The sequence below is a fragment of the Eleutherodactylus coqui genome, chromosome 4 (assembly GCF_035609145.1).
Source record: "Eleutherodactylus coqui strain aEleCoq1 chromosome 4, aEleCoq1.hap1, whole genome shotgun sequence".
NCBI lineage: Eukaryota > Metazoa > Chordata > Amphibia > Anura > Eleutherodactylidae > Eleutherodactylus > Eleutherodactylus coqui.
In genome coordinates, this window is record NC_089840.1 from 203741144 (window position 1) to 203763565 (window position 22422).

General features: G+C 45.1%; 1 protein-coding gene across 2 annotated transcripts in view; it reads right to left on the reverse strand.

Moving 5' to 3' along the window:
* Positions 1-22422, reverse strand: part of ASCC1 (activating signal cointegrator 1 complex subunit 1) — a 296768-nt gene that overhangs the window by 238152 nt on the left and 36194 nt on the right. The gene's annotated exons all lie outside the window — the stretch shown is intronic.

Genomic DNA, 22422 nt, shown 5'->3' on the forward strand with positions numbered 1-22422 from the left:
TGGCTTACTTTGGGCTTACGGAACGATTTTTTTTGGATTGTCATTTTCACTTTTCAAGAGCTATAACTTTTTTATTTTCCATCTAAACAGTCATATAAAAGCTTATTTTTTGCGTGGCGAACTGTAGTTTTTATTTTTTCAGTACATATAATGTATTGTAAAACTTTCATTACATACATATATATATATATATATATATATATATATATATATATATATATATATATATATATATATATATATATATATGTGGTTTTTTGTTTTTTTTTAAGAGCAGGGAAAGAAAACACACAAATTCTACCATTGTTTTTTAAATTTTTCTGCGAATCAGTGCGATAACAACAATACCAAAAATATACTTTTTTTAGGTTTTTCCACTTTTGCACAATAAAACTCCTTTTTCTTTGGAAATTATAATTTTTGCACTGTTGCATTTAACCCCTTAACGACGGCCCCATCGGGAAACTACGTCCTCAGAAAGTGGGCCTTAATCCTAGAGGACGTAGTTTTATGCATCCTCTTTGGATTGATGCCCACTGGCCTGAGGACGTGACAGCTCCATGCTGTCAGTGCCCGCAGGTAGCCGACAGCATGGAGCTGTCATCCCAGGATGCGGGCAGTCCCCCCCGGCATTGCGATCGGCGCTATAAAATGAATAGCGCCGATCGCAAAAAAGTAAATAAAACAGTGTAAAAAAGTAGTAATTCAGCTGCTATGATGGATCGGATCCATCACGGCAGCTGAAAATACTCACACGGCTTGTCGGCGGTGTCCCCCGGAGATCTGGTCCTCCCGGACCCGCCGGCGGCCTTCTGCGCATGCGCGCCTGACGATGACGTCACGCGCACGCGCAGAAGCCCGGGTGTCCTCGGCAAATTTAAAATCTCCTGGCTCCCGGCTCCTGAAGGTAGCCGGGAACCAGGAGGTGTTACCGGGGCCCGCTGTGAGCGGTCCCCGGGCCCGCGATCACCGCTATCCATTGCGATAGCGGTGATCGCGAAAAAGTTTAAAAAGTAAAACAAAAGTAAAGTTTCACCTCCCCTCATGGATCGGATCCATGAGGGGAGGTGAAGATACTCACCCCCGGTCCTCTGCGATGTCCCGATGTCCCGGGACCCGAAATCCCCGTCTGCGCATGCGCGCCCGATGATTGACATCGGGCGCGTGCACAGAGGGGCTCGAGCCCCGGGAAATTCAAAATTGCTCTGCTCCTGGCTGCCATGTGTAGCCAAGAGCAGAGGGATGTCACCAGGGACATGATCACTGTCATCCAATGGATGACAGTGATCATGTAAAGTAAAAAAAAAAGTGCAAAAAGTAAAAAAAAATAAATAAAAAAAGGGGTAAAAGGTAAAAAAAAAAAAAGTGCAAAAAGTAAAAAAAAAGTTTTAAAAAGTTAAAAAAAGCTTGCGTTTCATCTCCCCCCACGGATCATATCCGTGAGGGAGGATGAAATGACGTACCTAAGACCTGCGGATTTATCCGCGGACCTCAACCCAGCTTCTGCGCACGCGCCCGTCACCAATGTGGCAGGCGCATGCGCAAAAGCCGTGGTTTTTTAAAATCTCCCTGCTCCTGGCTACAAAACTTAGCCGAGAGCCTGGAGATTTCACGGAAGGCCGCGGTGAGCGGTTCCTGATCACGTGTTCGCCGTTATCCAAAGAATAATGGCGATCACGTAAAAGTTAAAAAAAGGTGAAGCTTCATCTCCCCTCACTGATGCGATCGGTGAGAGGAGATAAAATTTTTTACCGGAGGCCTCCATATTTGCACCCCGACGCAATCTTCTTCCGTGAACTTTCCCGTATTCTGCGCATGCGACCGCTGGCAAAACACCGGACACATGTGCAGGAGTCGGGGAGCACAGGAAACTTAATATCTCCTTGCTCTCGGCGACCAACGGTCACCGAGAGCCTGGAGCAGTGAACGGTGGCCTCGTTGAGCGGTCCCCGGTCACGTGAAAAAATGGTAGCGATCTACCTTTGGCCGGTCTCACATGACCGGATAGGAATTACGGATTCCGCATGCGTTTGATTAGCGGTAATACGCAGATCAATCGCATTGGATTACACAATTCCGCTCACATTAGCGGGTTGGAATTGCGTAATCCACTCGCAGAAAAGAGAACGCAGCAGGTTCTATTTTACCGCGGATATCCGCAACATAGAGCCCATTGTGCTCCATGGTCATGGATATACCAGCAGACCATACGCAACTACGTTGTATACGGGCTGCGGGAACCCGCGTCATCGCTAAGCGACGGTGCGGGACATACAAACAAAAAAAAGGTACTGCGCATGACCGCCTGTGTAAGTACGCAGTTATGCGCAGTACATTACGCGGCCGTACGCAGGGTCACAGCCGGGATCCACCTACGGCTGCGTAAGCCCGGCGTTATTCAGACCGCTACCTGTAATACGCAATTTACAAGAAGCCCCGGGAACGCTCGCCTTCCTGCAGTTCCAGGAGCAGCTTGTTGAGCGCCTTCTGTGTGAGACCGCCGCACCTCATCAAGCTTACGGAGACTCACAGAGCGCCACTTTTTACACCCCATCCCCGCCACTGAGGTCAAAAAATGACTCCCAAAAAGCATGAGAGGAGGGGGGGATACCCGGTTTTATTGCCCCATGTGCCCATCCCAACCAGCCTCCATAATTACCCGTCTTTGGAAATACTACACAGTTCACATTATTACTTTTATCTAAGATTTGGGGAACGCCGAAAAGGGCGTGGAGGGGGGGGGGGATTTTAGGGAGTCAATTTTTATTCCGTACAAATGAGCAATGGGGCCTGGAATTTATTCAGTTATGCCCTGCAATCCAACTGGTGTTCCCTCCATTACAGGCCTTGCCATGTTTCCTGTAAGTAGATTAGGGCCACAATGGGTATGTTTTTGAACACGGGACAAACGGGGGTATCCATTTGGGGGTGAACATCTTCATTCCTATGTAAACTGTACAAAAAAAAAAGTTTTTAAATTGACAAAATTGCCAAAAAAATGAAAATTGTAATTTTTTTCTTCTGCTTTGCTGAAATTTATTCAAATACTGTGTCGTCAAAATACGCAGTACACCCCTAGATGAATTCGTTAAGGGGTCTAGTTTTTAAAATGGGGATATTTGTGGGGGTCTTTATAGTTTTGGACGCTCAATGACTCTATAAGTGGGCAATGGGGCCTGGAATTTATTCCGTTGTACCCTAAAATCCAACGGGTGCTCCTTCCATTATAGGCCTAGCCATGCGTCCTTTAAGTAGATTAGGGCCACAAGGGGTATGGTTCTGAACACGGGACAAACAGGGGTATCCATTTTGGGGTGAAAGTCTTCATCCATATGTGTGCTGTACAAAAAAAACTGTTTTTAAATTGATACAACTGCCAAAAAAATGAAAATTGTAATTTTTTTCCTACTGCTTTGCTTAGATTTATTCAAAAACTGTAGGGTAAAAATACACAGTACACCCCTAGATAAATTCGTTAGGGGGTCTAGTTTTCAAAATGGGATCATTTATGGGGGTTCTCTGTCGTTTTGGCCGCTCAAGGGCTCTACAAGTGTGCAATGGGGTCTAAATCACCTTCATGCTAAATTTCTGTTCTGAAAGCCACCGACTACTCCTTTCATTTTGCGCCCCGTTGTGCATCCAGACAAAAGATTAGGGCCACAATGGGTATGTCTCTGAACACGGGACAAACAGGGGTATCCACTTTGGGGTGCAAGTCTTCATTCATGTGTGTGCTGTACCAAAAAAGCAGTTTTTAAAACGACAGAATTGCCAAAAAAACAAAAATCACAATTTTTTCCTTTTGCTTTGCTTCAATTCATTCAAAAACTGTGGGCTCAAAATGGGCAGTACACCCCTAGATAAATTCATTAAGGGGTCTAGTTTTCAAAATGGGGTCACTTGTGGGGGTTCTCTTTGATTTTGGCCGCTCAAGAGCTCTACAAAAGTGCTATGGGCCTAAAACTCCTTCAAGGAAAATCTATGTTCTTAAAGCCACCGACTACTCCTTTCGTTTTGGGCCCCATTGTGCATCCAGACATAAGATTAGGGCCACAATGGGTATGTCTCTGAACACGGGAGAAACAGGGGTATCCATTTTGGGATGAAAGGCTTCATTCATGCGTGTGCTGTACAAAAAAAGCTGTTTTTAAAATGACAGAATTGACAAAAAAATGAAAATCACAATTTTTTCCTTTTGCTTGGCTTGAATTCATTCAAAAACTGTGGGGTCAAAATGGTCAGTACACCCCTAGATAAATTCGTTAAGGGGTCTAGTTTTCAAAATGGGGTCACTTGTGGGGGTTCTCTTTGGTTTTGGCCACTCAAGAGCTCTACAAAAGTGCTATGGGGCCTAAAACGCCTTCAAGCAAAATTTATGTTCTGAAAGACACCGACTACTCCTTTCATTTTGGCTCCCGTTATGCATCCAACATAAGATTAGGGCCACAATGGGTATGTTTCTGAACACGGGAGAAACGGGGGTATCCATTTTGGTGTGTAAATCCTCATTTTCATGGGCTCTATAGGAAAAAAATATGTCTTTAAAATGACATATTTGCAAAAATATGAAATTTTATTTTTTGTCCCCTAAATTGAACTAATTCCTGAAAAGAACTGGTGCGGTCAAAATACTCATGACACCCCTCAGTGAATACACTAAGGGGTGTAGTTTTTAAAATGGGGTCATTTGTGGGTGTATCTATTATTCTGACACTTATGAGCCTCTGCAAACTTGGCTTGGTGCAGGAAAACAAAGTGCTCCTCAAAATGCTGAAAAGTAATGTTAAATTTGTACGTCCTCTAAATGGTTAAAAAAAAACCAAAAGTTTTTCAAGTGTGCATTCTGAATAAAGTAAACAGATGGAAATACATATCTTATCAAAACTTTGTACAGTATGTTTGGACATATTTGAGATATTACGGTTGAAAATGTGAAAAAATGACAATTTTTTCAAAATTTTTCCAATATTGGTACTTTTAATAAATATACACAAATTATATCGGTCTCTTTTTACAATCTAAATGAAGTACAACATGTGGCGAAAAAACAATGTCAGAATCACTGGGATATGTAAAGCCTTTACGGAGTTATGCCACGTTGAACGACGCATGTCAGATTTCCAAAATTTGGCTCCGTCACTAAGGCGCAAACAGGCTTCGTCACTAAGGGGTTAAAGTCACATAACTTTTTTTATTTTTCTATGGATGGAGCTCTGTGAGGGCTTGTACCATTTTGAGGTACATATGGCTTTTTTCATCGCTGTTATTGTGTTTTTTATGGTTTTTACTGTGCAGGATATTTTGTGTGCTTAAATTATAGTACAGGTCGTTATGGACACGATGATATCACATATGTGGGGTTTTTCTTAAATTTTTAATTTTTTTCATACAAATGGGAAAATGAGCAAAAAATAGTTTATTTTTTTTTGTCATGTTTTTTTTTTTCACACAATTTTTTCGGTTTTTTTACACTGTTTATGTCCCTGAAGGGGGCCTGATCAATAGCGGCTATTACAAGGCATTGCAGAACTTATGTACTGCAAATGCCTTGTCGCTTGTAATAGCGATCATAGGCAATGGTAAAGCGGGACACCTGTATCTGGCGTCCTGCTGCTATGGCAACCCATCAGCCATTTGCAATGACATCACGCCCTCCCTTTGAGAAACCCTTTACATGCTGCGATCTACATAGATGTAAGGGGTTAACAGTGGGGGTCGCTGTCCTTATGCACCCCCGCTGCTGGATGGCGTGGGATCTCTTCTGATCTTGTGATATACATATGACATAAGAATACGTCATTATGTGCTAAATACGCCGCTGCCATGAAGTAACCCTACATCATTTGTCGTTAAGGGGTTAAACGCTATGGACACCTTCAAGAGGCAATATTTTTTTCTCACTTAAATGCATGGATTTTGGGCTGAAAATCGTTTCAGCAATGGAGTTTGATTAAAAATTATGCACCATTTGAGTTCTGCAGCTTCTGCATATTACTGTATATAGAAACTGAAGTCTAAGTTCTTGGTAGGCGATCCATCAGTGAGGCTGGACTGACAGCTTGGCTTTCAGATCATATCTCTCCTCTCCTGCACACTTTATCAGCTAATTTATGACCACAACAAAAATCAACTTGGCTATAAATGAGCTGATAAGAAGGTGCAGGTGAGGAGAGAGCAGAGGGAAACTAAAGGCCCATTAACACCAGCAGATGATCGCTAAAAGATTGCTCAAACGACAGTGAGTGACAGCTTTGAGCGATCATTTTGCATAAACTATTAAGTAGCTACTCATCTACTTAAGAGCAATTAAGTCTGCAAATGAAGCCTTAGCTGAATGCAGTTAAAGGGGTTGTCCCGTGCCGAAACAGGTTTTTTTTTTTCCAATAGCCCCCCCGTTCGGCGCGAGACAAACCCGATGCAGGGGTTTAAAGAAAAAAACGGATAGTACTTACCCGAATCCCCGCGCTCTGGTGACTTCTTACTTACCTTGCGAAGATGTCCGCCGGGATCTTCACCCTCGGTGGACCGCAGGTCTTCTGTGCGGTCCATTGCCGATTCCAGCCTCCTGATTGGCTGGAATCGGCACGTCACGGGGCGGAGCTACGAGGCCATACAGAAGTGTATACCCCAACTTTGTTTCGCGGGACAACCCCTTTAATAGCCCGAGGGCTCTTATCTGCTTTCAGTTCTTTTGTTCTCCAGTGGGAAACAATGCTATCAGCACTCCCCGTGGAGAACTGCTGATAAGAGTGAACAACTATTTTTAGGTTGGACTGAATTTAACGATCAGCTAGCTGTGTCCGAAAAGCGCACGATGGGTGCACGTTTAGACGCGGCAATGATCGCTAAAACGATCGCCGATTAGCGACTTTTTAGCGATCATCGGCTGGTGTAAATAGGCCTTAAGCTGTCAGTCCAGTTTCATTATTGAGTCTTAGACTACACTGTCTGTATACAGTGATATGTTGAAGCTGCAGAAGACAAACATTGCAAAGTTTTTAATTAAACCCCACTGCAAAAATGATAATCGGATCCAAAGTTGTACACAGCCTTCAAGAGCCTGTCTTTAGTGACTGTCATGTACCCCACTGATGTCATACTGTCAAAGCTATCTCCAGATAACTACAACTGGTTTTTTTTAGTCTGGCCGCTTATTTAAAACTGAAGCCTTATTAAAATCTGAAAACCATATCTGAGAAAAGTAGAAAAGTGAGCTAATGTTATAGATTAATTAGCACAAATGACCCATTGTAGACAATATTAATAGAAATAATTTTGTTTTCTTAAATTATCACTCAGTCTGTGTTGTAAATCTCACTAAGCAATTTCTGCATTAAAGGGCCACTGCGGTAAAAACACATTTTTCCATCCTAGCACCGCTAACCTGATTGCGTGTTACATCCTGGAGGTCTCCTATGTACATTGCAGTTGCTTCCATGCAGTGCAGCCTCCGGTCTGATGCGTATCAGGCAACATATTGATGCTTACTTTCTCTAACACTTCCATGATGTATCAGCACAGCATCCTATGACCAGCTAGTACCAACTCCGCACGACGCAGTGTCCACAGCGCACACCAAATTGTCCCTGCGCAGCCTTCAGCTGCACTCATGCCACACCACCCTCATGTCTATTTATAAGTGCGTCTGCCATGAGGAGGAACCGCAGGCACACACTGCAGAGGGTTGGCACGGCTAGGCAGCGACCCTCTTTAAAAGGGGCGGGGCGATAGCCCACAATGCTGTACAGAGGCAATGAGAAATATAATCCTGTGCCACCGCCATCAGGAGCTGTACACGTGGGCATAGCAATGGGGAACCTATGTGCCACACACTATTCATTCTGTCAAGGTGTCTGCATGCCCCAGTCAGACCGCGTTTTTTTATAAATAGTCACAGGCAGGTACAACTCCGCAATGGGAATTCCGTGTGCACCCACAGCATGGGTGGCTCCCTGGAACCCACCGGCTGTACATAAATGTATCCCATTGCAGTGCCCATCACAGCTGAGGTAACGTCCGATTAAATGCAGGTGGTCTTCGGCCCACACTGCATGCCCCAGTCACACTGGGGTTCTTTAGAAGTGTACACATGGAGTTACAACTCTGTGTGGACCGACAGCATGGGTGGGTGCCAGGAAGCCACCGGCGGTACATAAATATATCCCATTGCATTGCCCATCACAGCTGAGGTAATGTCATGTTTAATGCAGATGGGCTTCGGCCCACACTGCATGCCCCAGTCAGACTGGGGTTCTTTAGAAGTAGACACATGCAGTTACAACGCCCTGTGGACCCACAGCATGGGTGGGTGCCAGGAAGCCACCGGCGGTACATAAATATATCCCATTGCATTGCATTGTAACGTCAGCTTTAATGCAGGTGGGCAAAAAATTAATTGGATTACACTATAGGCGAGGGCCCCAAAAAATTGGTGTACCAACAGTACTAATGTACCTCAGAAAAATTGCCCATGCCCAACCAAGAGAGCAGGTGAAACCCATTAATCGCTTTGGTTAATGTGGCTTAATTGGTAACTAGGCCTGGAGGCAGCCCAGTTAAAATAAAAATTGGTTCAGGTGAAAGTTTCAACGCTTTAATGAGCATTGAAACGTATAAAAAGTGTTTAAAAAAAATATATGACTGAGCCTTGTGGGCCTAAGAAAAATTGCCCGTTCGGCGTGATTACGTGAGGTTTCAGGAGGAGGAGCAGGAGGAGGAGGATGAATAGAATACACAGATTGATGAAGCAAAAATGTCCCCGTTTTTGATGGTGATAGAGAACAATGCTTCCATCCGCGGGTGCAGCCTACGTATTGCTTAGGTATCGCTGCTGTCCGCTGGTGGAGAAGAGAAGTCTGGGGAAATCCAGGCTTTGTTCATCTTGATGAGTGTAAGCCTGTCGGCACTGTCGGTTGACAGGCGGGTACGCTTATCCGTGATGATTCCCCCAGCCGCACTAAACACCCTCTCTGACAAGACGCTAGCCGCAGGACAAGCAAGCACCTCCAGGGCATACAGCGCGAGTTCAGGCCACGTGTCCAGCTTCGACACCCAGTAGTTGTAGGGGGCAGAGGCGTCACGGAGGACGGTCGTGCGATTGGCTACGTACTCCCTCACCATCCTTTTACAGTGCTCCCACCGACTCAGCCTTGACTGGGGACCGGTGACACAGTCTTGCTGGGGAGCCATAAAGCTGGCAAAGGCCTTGGAGAATGCTCCCCTGCCTGTGCTGTACATGCTGCCTGATCTCTGCGCCTCCCCTGCTACCTGGCCCTCGGAACTGCGCCTTCTGCCACTAGCGCTGTCGGATGGGAATGTTACCATCAGTTTGTCCGCCAGGGTCCTGTGGTATAGCATCACTCTCGAACCCCTTTCCTCTTCGGGTATGAGAGTGGAAAGGTTCTCCTTATACCGTGGGTCGAGCAGTGTGTACACCCAGTAATCCGTAGTGGCCAGAATGCGTGTAACGCGAGGGTCTCGAGAAAGGCATCCTAACATGAAGCCAGCCATGTGTGCCAGGGTACCTGTATGCAACACATGGCTGTCCTCATTAGGAAGATCACTTTCAGGATCCTCCTCCTCCTCCTCCGGCCATACACGCTGAAAGGATGACAGGCAAGCAGCATGGGTACCCTCAGCAGTGGGCCAAGCTGTCTCTTCCCCCTCCTCCTCATGCTCCTCCCCCTCATCCTCAACGCGCTGAGATATAGACATGAGGGTGCTCTGACTACCAGCGACATACTGTCTTCCCCCGCCTCCGTTTCCAAGCGCAAAGCGTCTGCCTTTATGCTTTGCAGGGAACTTCTCAAGAGGCATAGCAGAGGAATGGTGACGCTAATGATTGCAGCATCCCCGCTCACCATCTGGGTAGACTCCTCAAAGTTTCCAAGGACCTGGCAGATGGCTGCCAACCAGGCCCACTCTTCTGTAAAGAATTGAGGAGGCTGACTCTCACTACGCCGCCCATGTTGGAGTTGGTATTCCACTATAGCTCTACGCTTCTCATAGAGTCTGGCCAACATGTGGAGCGTAGAGTTCCACCGTGTGGGCACGTCGCACAGCAGTCGGTGCACTGGCAGATTAAACCGATGTTGCAGGGTCCGCAGGGTGGCAGCGTCCGTCTTGGACTTGCGGAAATGTGCGCTGATCTGGCGCATCTTTCCGAGCAGGTATGACAAGTGTGGGTAGCTTTTCAGAAAGCGCTGAACCATCAAATTAAAGACATGGGCCAGGCAAGGCACGTGCGTGAGGCTGCCGAGCTGCAGAGCCGCCACCAGGTTACGGCTGTTGTCACACACGACCATGCCCGGTTGGAGGCTCAGCGGTGAAAGCCAGCGGTCGGTCTGCTCTGTCAGACCCTGCAGCAGTTCGTGGGCCGTGTGCCTCTTCTCTCCTAAGCTGAGTAGTTTCAGCACGGCCTGCTGACGCTTGCCCACCGCTGTGCTGCCACGCCGCGCGACACCAACTGCTGGCGACGTGCTGCTGCTGACACATCTTGATTGCGAGACAGAGGTTGCGTTAGAGGAGGAGGAGGAGGGTGGTTTAGTGGAGGAAGCATACACCGCCGCAGATACCAGCACCGAGCTGGGGCCCGCAATTCTGGGGGTGGGTAGGACGTGAGTGGTCCCAGGCTCTGACTCTGTCCCAGCCTCCACTAAATTCACCCAATGTGCCGTCAGGGAGATATAGTGGCCCTGCCCGCCTGTGCTTGCCCACGTGTCCGTTGTTAAGTGGACCTTGGCAGTAACCGCGTTGGTGAGGGCGCGTACAATGTTGCGGGAGACGTGGTCGTGCAGGGCTGGGATGGCACATCGGGAAAAGTAGTGGCGACTGGGAACCGAGTAGCGCGGGGCCGCCGCCGCCATCATGCTTTTGAAAGCCTCCGTTTCCACAAGCCTATACGGCAGCATCTCCAGGCTGATCAATTTGGCAATGTGCACGTTTAACGCTTGAGCGTGCGGGTGCGTGGCGGCGTACTTGCGCTTGCGCTCAAACAGTTGCGCTAGCGACGTCTGGACGCTGCGCTGAGAGACATTGCTGGATGGGGCCGAGGACAGCGGAGGTGAGGGTGTGGGTGCAGGCCGGTAGGCACTCGTGCCTGTGTCCTCAGAGGGGGGTTGGATCTCAGTGGCAGGTTGGGGCACAGGGGAAGAGGCAGTGGTGCAAACCGGAGGCGGTGAACGGCCTTCATCCCACCTTGTGGGGTGCTTGGCCATCATATGCCTGCGCATGCTGGTGGTGGTGGCTCCCCAGCTGATCTTGGCACGACAAAGGTTGCACACCACTGTTCGTCGGTTGTCAGGCGTCTCTGTGAAAAACTGCCACACCTTAGAGCACCTTGGCCTCTGCAGGGTGGCATGGCGCGAGGGGGCGCTTTGGGAAACAGTTGGTGGATTATTCGGTCTGGCCCTGCCTCTACCCCTGGCCACCGCACTGGCTCGGCCTGTGCCCACACCCTGACTTGGGCCTCCGCATCCTCGCCCGCGTCCACGTCCTCTAGGCCTACCCCTACCCCTCAGCATGCTGTATTACCAGTAGTGCAGAAACAGAACGCTGTAATTAAATGTGCCGCTTATTGGCCTGTGGTTGGAGGCTGACTTCGCTTACGGAACGCACAGCAGAGGCAGGAAAGAATTTTGCGCAAGCCTGCTGTAACACTTAGCTGGCTGCGTATGAATTAGGACAACTACCCCCAGCAGAGACCCAGTACACTGAGGACGGTCACAGGCAGCCCAAATAGATTTTTTTCCCCAAATGTTTTTGGAAAGGCCCACTGCCCATATACACTAAATATGTCTTCGGTCCCTGCCTCACCACTACTGGCCCTGGACAATGTAAAATTACTGCAGGACGCAATGCTCTGCACGGCCGATATACAAAAAAAAAAAAATGTGCAACACAGCAAAAAGCAGCCTCCACACTACTGCACACGGTTAGATGTGGCCCTAAGAAGGACCGTTGGGGTTCTTGAAGCCTAAAATAACTCCTAGCGCTCTCCCTATAGCAGCTCCGGCACCAGCAGCACTGTCCCTGATCTCTGTCAGAAAGCATCTGTGGCGAGCCGCGGGAGGGGACGATTTATATACTCGGGTGACACCTGATCTCGCCAGCCACTCACTGCAGGGGGGTGGTATAGGGCTTGAACGTCGCAGGGGGAAGTTGTAATGCCTTCCCTGTCTTTCTATTGGCCAGAAAAGCGCGCTAACGTCTCAGAGATGAAAGTGAAAGTAACTCGAACATCGCGTGGTGCTCGCCTCTAGTAACGAGCATCTCGAACACCCTAATACTCGAACGAGTATCAAGCTCGGACGAGTACGTTCGCTCATCTCTATACTGGGTGCTTATTTGACAGACAAGCAAGTGCATTCACACAGATCATGACGCATTGCTTGTTTTCATTTTTGCAGCTGGTAATTTACCTGTTGATTGCATAGATTTTCACTGTTAGATGCTCATGGAAAATAGTATCAAACTTGGAGACCAAAAACACTTTATAGGGATTGTATCTAAATACAGTACATTCTGCAGGCAGCATGTTATAGGGTATGTTTACAGGGAGCAGAAATGCTGCAGCATTTCCACATTCAAAACAAAGTCAAAATCTGCAGCATTGGTGCAGATTTAAATCGAAATCAGCTGCGTATCCACAGCTGATTTCAGAAGTTACAGCACTCGCCTCCGAAGTCTTTGGCTGTCAGTGCACTCCTACACCGGGCACCCGGAAGACTGAAATGAGCGCAGCGCTGCTGGTCAGTTGATGCGCAAGAAGCTGATTCTGAAGACCACAGTACCATAAAACACCAGGGTTTTGAACCAAGTTTCAACTGAGTAGCATCCATAGGTGAAGCATGTGATTTCAACGAGCTCCACCTGTAGAAGTCACTCAGCATTGCAAAAGTTCAGAATGTTGCAGTAAAAAAAAGTGATTTCAGAATGATTTTGTGAATGCAGCTAGCAAAAACGCTGCAAAAAGGCCGTAGACACACGGTAAAACTGTGGTGTAACCCGGGCTCCCACGCACTTGCCTTTTTTTAGCGCTGTGATATCGCTGCGTTTTGTTTTTTTATGCGAATGTCAATGAGAATTTCTAATGTTAAAAAGGCATCACACGAAAATCGCAAAGCACAAACTTGCGATGCGTTTTTAATAGGGATGAGCGAACGTGTCCGTTACGGACACATCCGCACCCAGACACCGGCTTTGCCGAACACTGCAGTGTTCGCGCGTAAGTGTCCGGGTGCCGCCGGGGGGCGGGGAGATGCGCGGCGGCGCGGGCGGCAGTAGCGGGGAACAGGGGGGAGCCCTCTCTCTCTCCCTCTCCCCCCCACTCCCCGCCGCACCCCCCCGCGCTGCCACGGCGGCCCCCGAACTTTTTCGCCCGAACACTGAAGTGTTCGCAAAGTTCGGTGTTCGGGCGAAAAAGGGGCGGAGCCGAACGTGTTCGCTCATCTCTAGTTTTTAACAATAGAAAGTCCCATTGACATTTGTGTTAAAAAAAAATGCAAGTGTGTGGGAGCCCTCATCATGTAAAAATCCAGCCTACAGCCGACCATAGATGTAACAATTGATATAAATGAACCAGGACTGTTAACGTCAATCATTTTTCTCATGATTTGCACAAAATACAACCAAAACCATGTCATCAAAAAGTGCAAATTAACCAAAACACTTGAACTCATCCTTAGGCTGGGTTCACACAGGGCGGATTTGCCACGGAAATTCCGTCTGGGATTTCACTGCAGCAAATCCACCTGCAGCCACAAATCCCGGGACTAGCCAGCCATGTGGACGAGATTCCCTGGTTGCAGCATGTCTATTTTTTTTTCCCGTTGCGGCCACGCTATGGGAGCGCTGGCCACAACGGGACAGCATGCGGCCAAGCCTCTCCAAAACCCGCGGCAAAGTGCTGCGGGTTTTGAAGCTGCGCTTTCCCAGCAGAAATTTCACATTTTTTTTGCTGTAGCAAAACCGCCAGATTTCCGTCGGGTATTAAAGTTTGCAATTTAAAATGTATTTGGAAGTTTGAAGTAAATAGTTTATTTGTTTAATCTCTCCTGTACCTCTCGGTACATCTTTGTTTTACCACGCAAACATGCCTTTCGGGCGCAAAATATACAGTAACATACACCGTTGCATGAGCAAAAAAGCCTCATTCATTCCGCAAAAACGCTACAGTCATGCAGACGCAAATTTGCATACCTTCATGTGAATCTGGCCTAACATCGCTAGGATTATCGTCCAAGAAAAACACAAAATCAATGCAAATCCTATTTCCCCAAAGTAATTATGTTGCACGGGAAGAACGTGCGCATCACTGGAAATATGTCTCTGTTTACGACACTTTCCCCAGAGAATACGTCATTAAAAATGTTTAATCTGTTGCGCGGATCGCTGAATGGAGGATGTAGAAAGGGTTTCTCTGTATTACTTTAATACATAACAACAACTTCCGAGGAAGCAAAACAGTCAGTATCCTTGGGGGAAAATGTGTGCAATTACTCATAGACACAGCATGCTTTATCTAGTTTCTCTCTAAACTACTCGTGCTTTTTTTGACAGTTTGATACCCAAGATCCTCCGTCTTTCTCACAAAATACTTTTTATTTCATAAGGCTTGCATTGATGATTATGTACAATGCCACTCGCCATACAGACTATGGTAATAATGATCCCAACAGTTCAACATTGTGGGCTTCACTCCAGTGTGTTAGACTCCGAGTTCAAAATGGCCTTCACTGGTGCCTCAGAGTTGAAACTCCCTAGCGATATGCTCGGGACCTAACAAATTAATTGTTGACTGCATGGGCTGTAGTCTATAAAATAATTACACAAGCCAGAAAGTGATTACCTTTCATTCCTATAATTGTTGGCATGTAAAATGTTAGAAGTTGAAGTCATTTTCAAATTGCTCTGACTACTGGGTTCATATATTATTTCTTCTTGGACAACCGGGGATTTTTGTTTTGGCTCTTTGCCCACTAAGACATCTACAGCTATCAGTCCTACCGTAGTCATTCTTCATGTACATACAGTATGTACATATGAATAAAATGCCTGTTTTTGCCAAACGGATTAATGGGCAGTTAGTTAATGTAAATGTACTGTGAGAGTTTAATTTTTGTGTCAGGAAGGGTATCATTTCTCCTTAGGGAGAGCACATAGAAGGTGAGAGGAGACTTATGAGGCCATCCATGCTCCTCTGGGAAATATTCAATATTCAATGAATGACTGTGATTGGTTCATCAAGCGCTGGCTCTGACTGGCTCAAGAACCAATCAGAGGCAGTGCTTCTTGGAGCCACGGTTTTTTAAAGCCCTGACTAGGAAGCTCTGCCAGAGGACTTCAAACAAGTGCCGGAGATACAGCGGAGACGTGCAGTGGAGCTGGACAGCACCTCTTAGGTGATGTACTTATTTTTTTCATGCAGCTAGGGTTATTTTAGGGGAATAGTAGGACTTCCTACTGTAAAAGTTGCATCACACCACACAAAAACCCCGTTTTCGTGCAATGCAACACAAAGGAAGGGTCAATAGGGAAACATGGGCTACAAAACTTTGCAAAATGTTCAGCGACGCACAATTTTTTTCTCGCAATGTAGCAGGCTACAAAACATTGCTAATGTGAAGAAACCCATAGGAACGCATGACCTTCACATACATGTGATTTGTAGCACTGTCGCATCGTGAGAAATTGCGCAATTTTGTTGCCCTTGTGCAACCAGCCTTAGTCCTAGCATGACAGAGGAATCATACAAATATAACTAGGAAGACTCACAACTTAAGGCCCATTTAGATGCGATTTTCGCTCAAAAGATGTCTTTTGAGCGATAATCGTGTCATTTACAGTTCAAGATGATCGCTCAAACATTGAGCGATCACCTTGTACTCCAAGCGGAGGACGCAGAAGACAAGTGGGGCTGCTTGTCTTCTGCATCCAGCTGTTTCCCACTCAGAGGACACGACTGTTATACAGCCGAGTGCTGTGAGCAGAGAATGCAAAAGACAAGTGGGGTGTCCCTGCTTGTCTTCTGCATCCAGCTGTTCTCTGCTCGAAAAGCCCGGCTGTTATACAGCAGAGCGCTCCGAGCGGGGTATGAAGAACACAGCTGGACCGCTCTGTTCTTCATACGCTGCATTCTGCTGTGAATCCCTGATAAGGCTCATCGTTGTCTTTCAGCAAACAGCTTACTCTTTGTTTTATTGGACCAGAGAATCTTGTTTCTTACATCCTGAGAGTCCTTTTGGTGCTTTTTGGCAAACTCCAGATGGCTTTCATGGGTCTTTTACTAAGGAGAGGCTTCTTTCTGGCCATTTTGCTATAAAGCCCAGAATGGTGGAGCGCTGCAGTGATGGTTGCCCTTCTGTAAGTTTCTCCCATCCGCACACAGGATCTTTGGAGCTCAGCCAGGACGACCATTGGGTTCTTGGTCACCTCTCTTACCAAGGCCATTCTCCCCTAATTACTTAGTCTAGTCGGTCGGCCAGCTCTAAGAGTAGTCCTGGTTGTTCCAAACTTCTTCCATGTAAGAATTATGGAGGCCGCTATGCTCTTGGGAACTTTCAGTGCAGCAGAATTTTTTTGTAGTCTTCTCCAGATCTGTGTCTCCACACAATCCTGTCCCTAAGCTCTACAAGCATTTCTTTCCTTCTCAATGCTTGGTTTTAGCTCTGATGTAGACAGGGGTGTGTCTTTTAGAATTATGTCCAATGAACTGAATTTACCAAAGGTGGACTCCAATCAAGGTGTAGAAATATCCCAAAAATGATCAAAAGAAATGGGACACCCCAGAGTTAAATTTCAAGTGTTATACCAAAGGGCATGAATACTTATTTCAATGCAAAATGTTAGAAATCTTTGTAAATATCTTGAAAATGAAAAACTAACATTCTGTTTTCACTTCGTCATAATGGGGTATCAAGTACACAATGACGGGGAACACATTTTTTTTACATTTGCGGATGGCCACAACATAACAAAATGAAAAAAAAAAGTGAAAGGCTCTGAAGACTTTCCGGGCCCACTGTAATTATTGTAATACAGATTGGCATAGTTACAAAGGGAAAATACATAGGAATTCTACTTCCTAGCTGGCCGATGGCCCAGTACTGTTACAGCTCTCATAAGAATTGTCATTGAGATTTTCCCTATACCTGAATGGATAGTTCTGCGGCAATTAAAAAAATAGCCCCTGAATGGCCTGGAAAGGGTAGATATCAAATAAATTAATAGCTATATGATAGCCTGCTCCAAACGGATGGCGATGGAAAATCTTATTTGGTAACCGGAAAGGATTTAGTAACCTACCAAACAGACATAATGAAAATCTAAGTTCCAACAGAAAAAAACATTCAAAGTATTTTATTTTTAGTTAAATACTAAAGAAAAAGGCTTTTTTCTTTTGAAATTACCATCTCCTTCATCTCCCCATGCTACAACACTATGAAATAAAGATCCATCCTTCCTTTTATACTTCTGAAGTACCTCCAAAAACTCTCATGGATGCTGAGAAGCAAAAACGAGGATGTGATAGAACAGGACACTTCAATAAAATAAAAAATATCAAATAACAATTTACTTTACTATATATCAAAGAAAAAATAACTGTTGAAGACTTTTATAAACTGCCAGATGGTCTGTCACGAAACAGAAATAAGTGGATTAATACTATAATAAACCACTAATGTAATAATCTATGCTCCAATAACTCGATTAAATGAAATTTCACATCAAGTTTCAACAAATCCCACTCAGATATAAGAGTCAGCTCAAAAATAGCACAGCATGTGGTTGGGGGTTTGTGTCAGGCTTGAATGAGTACAACCAAGTGTAAAGCTCAGCAGAGAAGAAATAATGGTCTGGGACTGTTTGTAGTATGGCATAGGCTCCTTAACTCCAGTAAAGGGAAATGTACATGCAAACATTATAAGGGCGATTCAAAAGTCAGGGCCTCCCAGAATAGCTTATGAACGATAAGAGATATGAGTAGAAAACTTTGTAGAACACTTAGATGGCTGAGGGGAACCTTTTAAGCACTGTGATAGTGTCTGTCGGCCACCTTGGTGGTAGTCATCTTGGATTCAACCCAAGAAACGTCAATGGAAAGGGGGGCCATAGGATATATAATTTAAGGTTAGAATTTAATCAGGAATTGATAGTCATTTTGTTTCAATGCCTGTACCCATTTTCGAAGTATGAATGGGGTCATGTTAAGCATTAATAAAAGTTATGTTAAATTACATGGTATGGAAAAGATTAATCACAGGTCGTTTTGGGCACCCGAAGATGACGTTAACATTCCAGGACCACTCTAGTAAGAAGCCTTCATGTTGTCATCTTCACACAACTTCAGTTGCAGCTGCAATTTGCATGGGTGCCACTTGTTTGTCTTGAGGATCCTTATGATAGCTAGTTAAATTACATCATGCTCCAAGACAGTCTTCTAGTTCATTTATGTGAACTTTTTGTGAAAACAGCTAGCACATCTGTCGACACCTTGGATCGGAAACTCTGCTAAGATGACCAGTTCTCGGTTTGTTCTAAACACTAGCAGTTTCCCTGAACTAGTTTCTTGATAGTTTGTGCACTCACTGACTGTCTTCCTGAACCTCCTTTGCCCTTCAGAACCTTAGTAATTTGTTTTTGCATAGATTCTACGAAGTGTTGAAATTGTTCTGGAGTAATATTGAAGTTGTTGTAATTTAGATGGCACTACAGACATGCTCTTAACAGCTGAAAAAAAGGGTTCACCAATTCATGCTGCCCACACCAAAAATTTTTTTACCTCACATCAGCATGGCACAGTGAAAATCTGGATTCTCCTGACCAGGTGATGTTTTTTTTGCTGCTCAGTGATCTAGCGTTTACACTTCTTGCCCTGTAGTCTTGTCTTTCAGTTTCTCTAAGACAGAATTGGCACTGGAACTGGTCACCTGCTCATCCATGCTAAGGAACAACAAGTTGTGTGTTCTGACATGTTAGATGGAGCACTATTGTTGCATTCGGCTGTAATTTGCTTGACTGTGCAGTGCCTGTTCATCAAAACAATTCTTGACATCCTCCTTTTTCCTCAATCACACCTTTCTTGGTATATAAATACTGTTGCATGAGAAAACCCCAGATGATTGGCGGTTTTTGAGATTCTGACCCCTGCTAGTCTAGCACCGATGATCATGCCTCGTTTAACGTGGCTCCCATCACTTAATTTTTTCAATTGTAATATGGATACACACATAAACTCATCCACAGAAAACTTGCTCACTTGATTTTATGCTGTGATCCAGGGTCATGTGTCTAATTTTCATACATGGCAGTTTCAATCATGAGAGGGCAGGTGTCTCTTATAAAGTAGCTATCTAGTGTAGGGTTACCAGAATGCAAAATTCATTAGATGGGTCTCACTTGCTCGTCTTCCTCTTTCCCCCAAGAAAAACTTTTAATGTGGGCACTGATGGGAATTTGTTAAAGTTAGAATCTTGTTTTATATAACGAATGCTCTCCCTTCCATAATATGAGCTATTGTCGCAGGTTATAATAGTTGATACATAACAACATAGTATGTTAGGCTGAATGAAGACAATGTCCATCTAGTTCAGCCTGTTTTAACCTCCCTGTTGATCCAGAGGAAGGCAAAAAACCCCAAGAGGCAGAAGCCAATTAGCCCTTTCAGGGGAAAAATTCCTTCCCGACTCCCTAATGGCAATCAGAATAATCCCTGGATCAACCTCTAATAGTTCCTACCTGTCTGTAAGACCCGGATCAACAACAACGTAGGGTGTTCTTTGCTTTAAAAAAAGTGTTGATTCCCTATAACATTGCTGCTTAAAATCCTTGCCCCTTTCTTCTCCGGAAGTCTTTGTAGAAGTGTTAAAACAACACAGACCCTATGCAAAATTTACAAAAGGTTCTGCATTTTCTAAGAACACATATGTCTTGAGGAGTGCAGGGTATGTTCAGTGGTTGAAGGGGTTGCCCAGTTACCGAACAACGGCCCTTCAATAGGGCTCACTGTAGTAAAATAAACTAAGTAGTAGTTACCGCTTCCCATCCACTGGAATCCAGTGTTGCAGCCCCGCCGTGGTCCCAATGTCTGCAATAGCTGACATCACCAAAGGTCATGTGACCGCTGTAGTCAATCAGAGGTTCTATTGCCACCATTATGGCTCTCCTGGCATTATGGCACCAAGTACGTGAGCGGTGATGCCAGGTGAACAAGTAGTGATGTCCATCCAGTTCAGCTTATTCACTCCCCCTCCCAATGTTGATCCAGACGAAGGCAAAAAAACCCCAATGAGGTGGAAGCCTAATTTTCTCAATTTAAAGGAAAAAATTCCTTTCTGTCTTCAATCTGGCAATCAGAATAATCCCAGATCCCCGACCCTTCTGAAGTAATTAGTCAATTTAAAAGTGTAATAAAGTAGCACTCAAGAAAGGCATCTAGGCTCCTCTTCATCTCTTTTTTCAAGTTTGGCATCACCACCTCCTCAGGCAGAGAGTTCCACAGTCTTAATACTCTTACAGTAAAGAACCCCATTCTAGGTCGGTGTAGAAACCTTCTTTCCTCTAGATGTAGAAGGCGCCCCCTTGTTACAGTCCTGGGTATAAATAGATGATGGGAGAGATCTCTGTATTGTCCCCTAATATATTTATACATAGTTATTAGGTCACCCCCTCAGCTATCTTTTTTGTAAAGCAAATAACCCCAATTTTGATAACCCCTCTGGGTAGTGTAGTTCGCCCATTTATTACTTTAGTTGCCCGCCTTTGGATCAACTCAAGCTCTGGTATATCCTTCTTGAGTAACGGTGCCCAAAACGATCCACAATATTCCATGTGTGGTCTGACCAGTGACTTGTAAAGAGGAAGAACAATGTTATTATCATGTACTCCTAGACCTCTTTTGTTGCACCCCATGATCCTATTCATCTTGGCAGCAGCTGCCTGACACTGGTTGCTCTGGTTAAGCTTACAGTTAACTAAAGTCCCCAAGTCCTTTTCCCTGTCAGTGTTACCCAGTGGTTCCCATTTAGTATGTAATGGTGACATGTATTTCCTCTACCCACGTACATAACCTTACATTTATCAGTGTTAAACCTCATTTGCCACCTTTCTGCCCACTTTTCTACTGATCAGTTTATTATTTTACTACAGTGAGCGCTATTGAAGGAGTGTTGTTGGGTAACCGGACAGCCCCTTTAAGTGTGTGATCTAGCGGATAAAGAAAGTGACCTCCTCCTCCTGACCATTCTACTTCTAGCTACTGCATGTATTAAGAAGCTCCTAATCTCAGCACTCACTCTAGAATCCCATACTCCATGTCTTCATGTTATTCCATAGTTTAACTAGAAAGGTGACAACCTTGAGCATGGTGAGCAGTTACATTTTGGCAAATTTTTATCACTTTGTAACTGTAATAAACAATTTGTGAGAAACAAATACTTTTCTGAATGACTTGGATCAGACAGATTTCACAGCTTGAAGTGATATAATTGAACACTTTGGTCAAAACTAATGCTAAAGGACAAGCGTGCGGGAAAAGGGTCATCCTGTATTCTCAGATGTTTATCTCTGCAAGAAAATTAAATACCTCTTTAATAAATCTCTCTGATAGCAATGACCCCGGGGAGGTAAAATCTGACAAGAGGGTCTCTGGGGAAGTAATGCCCTTTGTATGTCATTGTGTTGTATATAACACCGTGGAATGCCGATAAGTGCCTGTAGATCTTACCTTAAGAAAGAATGATTCTTGAGTGATGTTTATATGATGGTTTAGCTTTTTATCCCGCCGTATGGTTAACGGCAAACAATGCATTACGGCAGCAAGCTTGCGCTCTAACCTTTCAGTAGAGATGCTGATCACTGATTACCTCTGTTTTACAATGGCAAGCTTCTACTTACCTTCCAGCGTGGTCCCAAACAGCCATTCCTAGCACTGAGAATGATTAGCCTGCAGAATATTAAACCTACAACAGCTGCCAGGGGACTACTGTACAGAACAAACAAAGTGAGAACCTCTCAGCACATGGGTTTTATTGCTAGGTATTGTAATGCCGGAATTAAAGGGCTGTAATGGCTGGTCAGAGTCTAGGGGCCTAAATAATACATTGCTTTTTATTGTGTCAGGATGAAGATGGAACATAATCTTTTCATGAAAGCCATAATGGAATTGGACACAGTACAATGATTAGATTTAGAGAGGACATGGTATGTGCACAGCATTACCTTTGTGGAATTGGAATTGGTTGTGTACGGCAAAAAGACCCAGTTAAATTGCTGTGTTTCTTCTTAGAAACAGGAGGGATAAACATCGCCTTCTTGTTTTAGGCCTTCAGGTTTTGTGAGATCATATGAACCGGCATATGCTCTTAATACATGAGAGCCTTACCTTTGTAGAGAGTGTCAATAACATTATGGTTTTCATAAAGC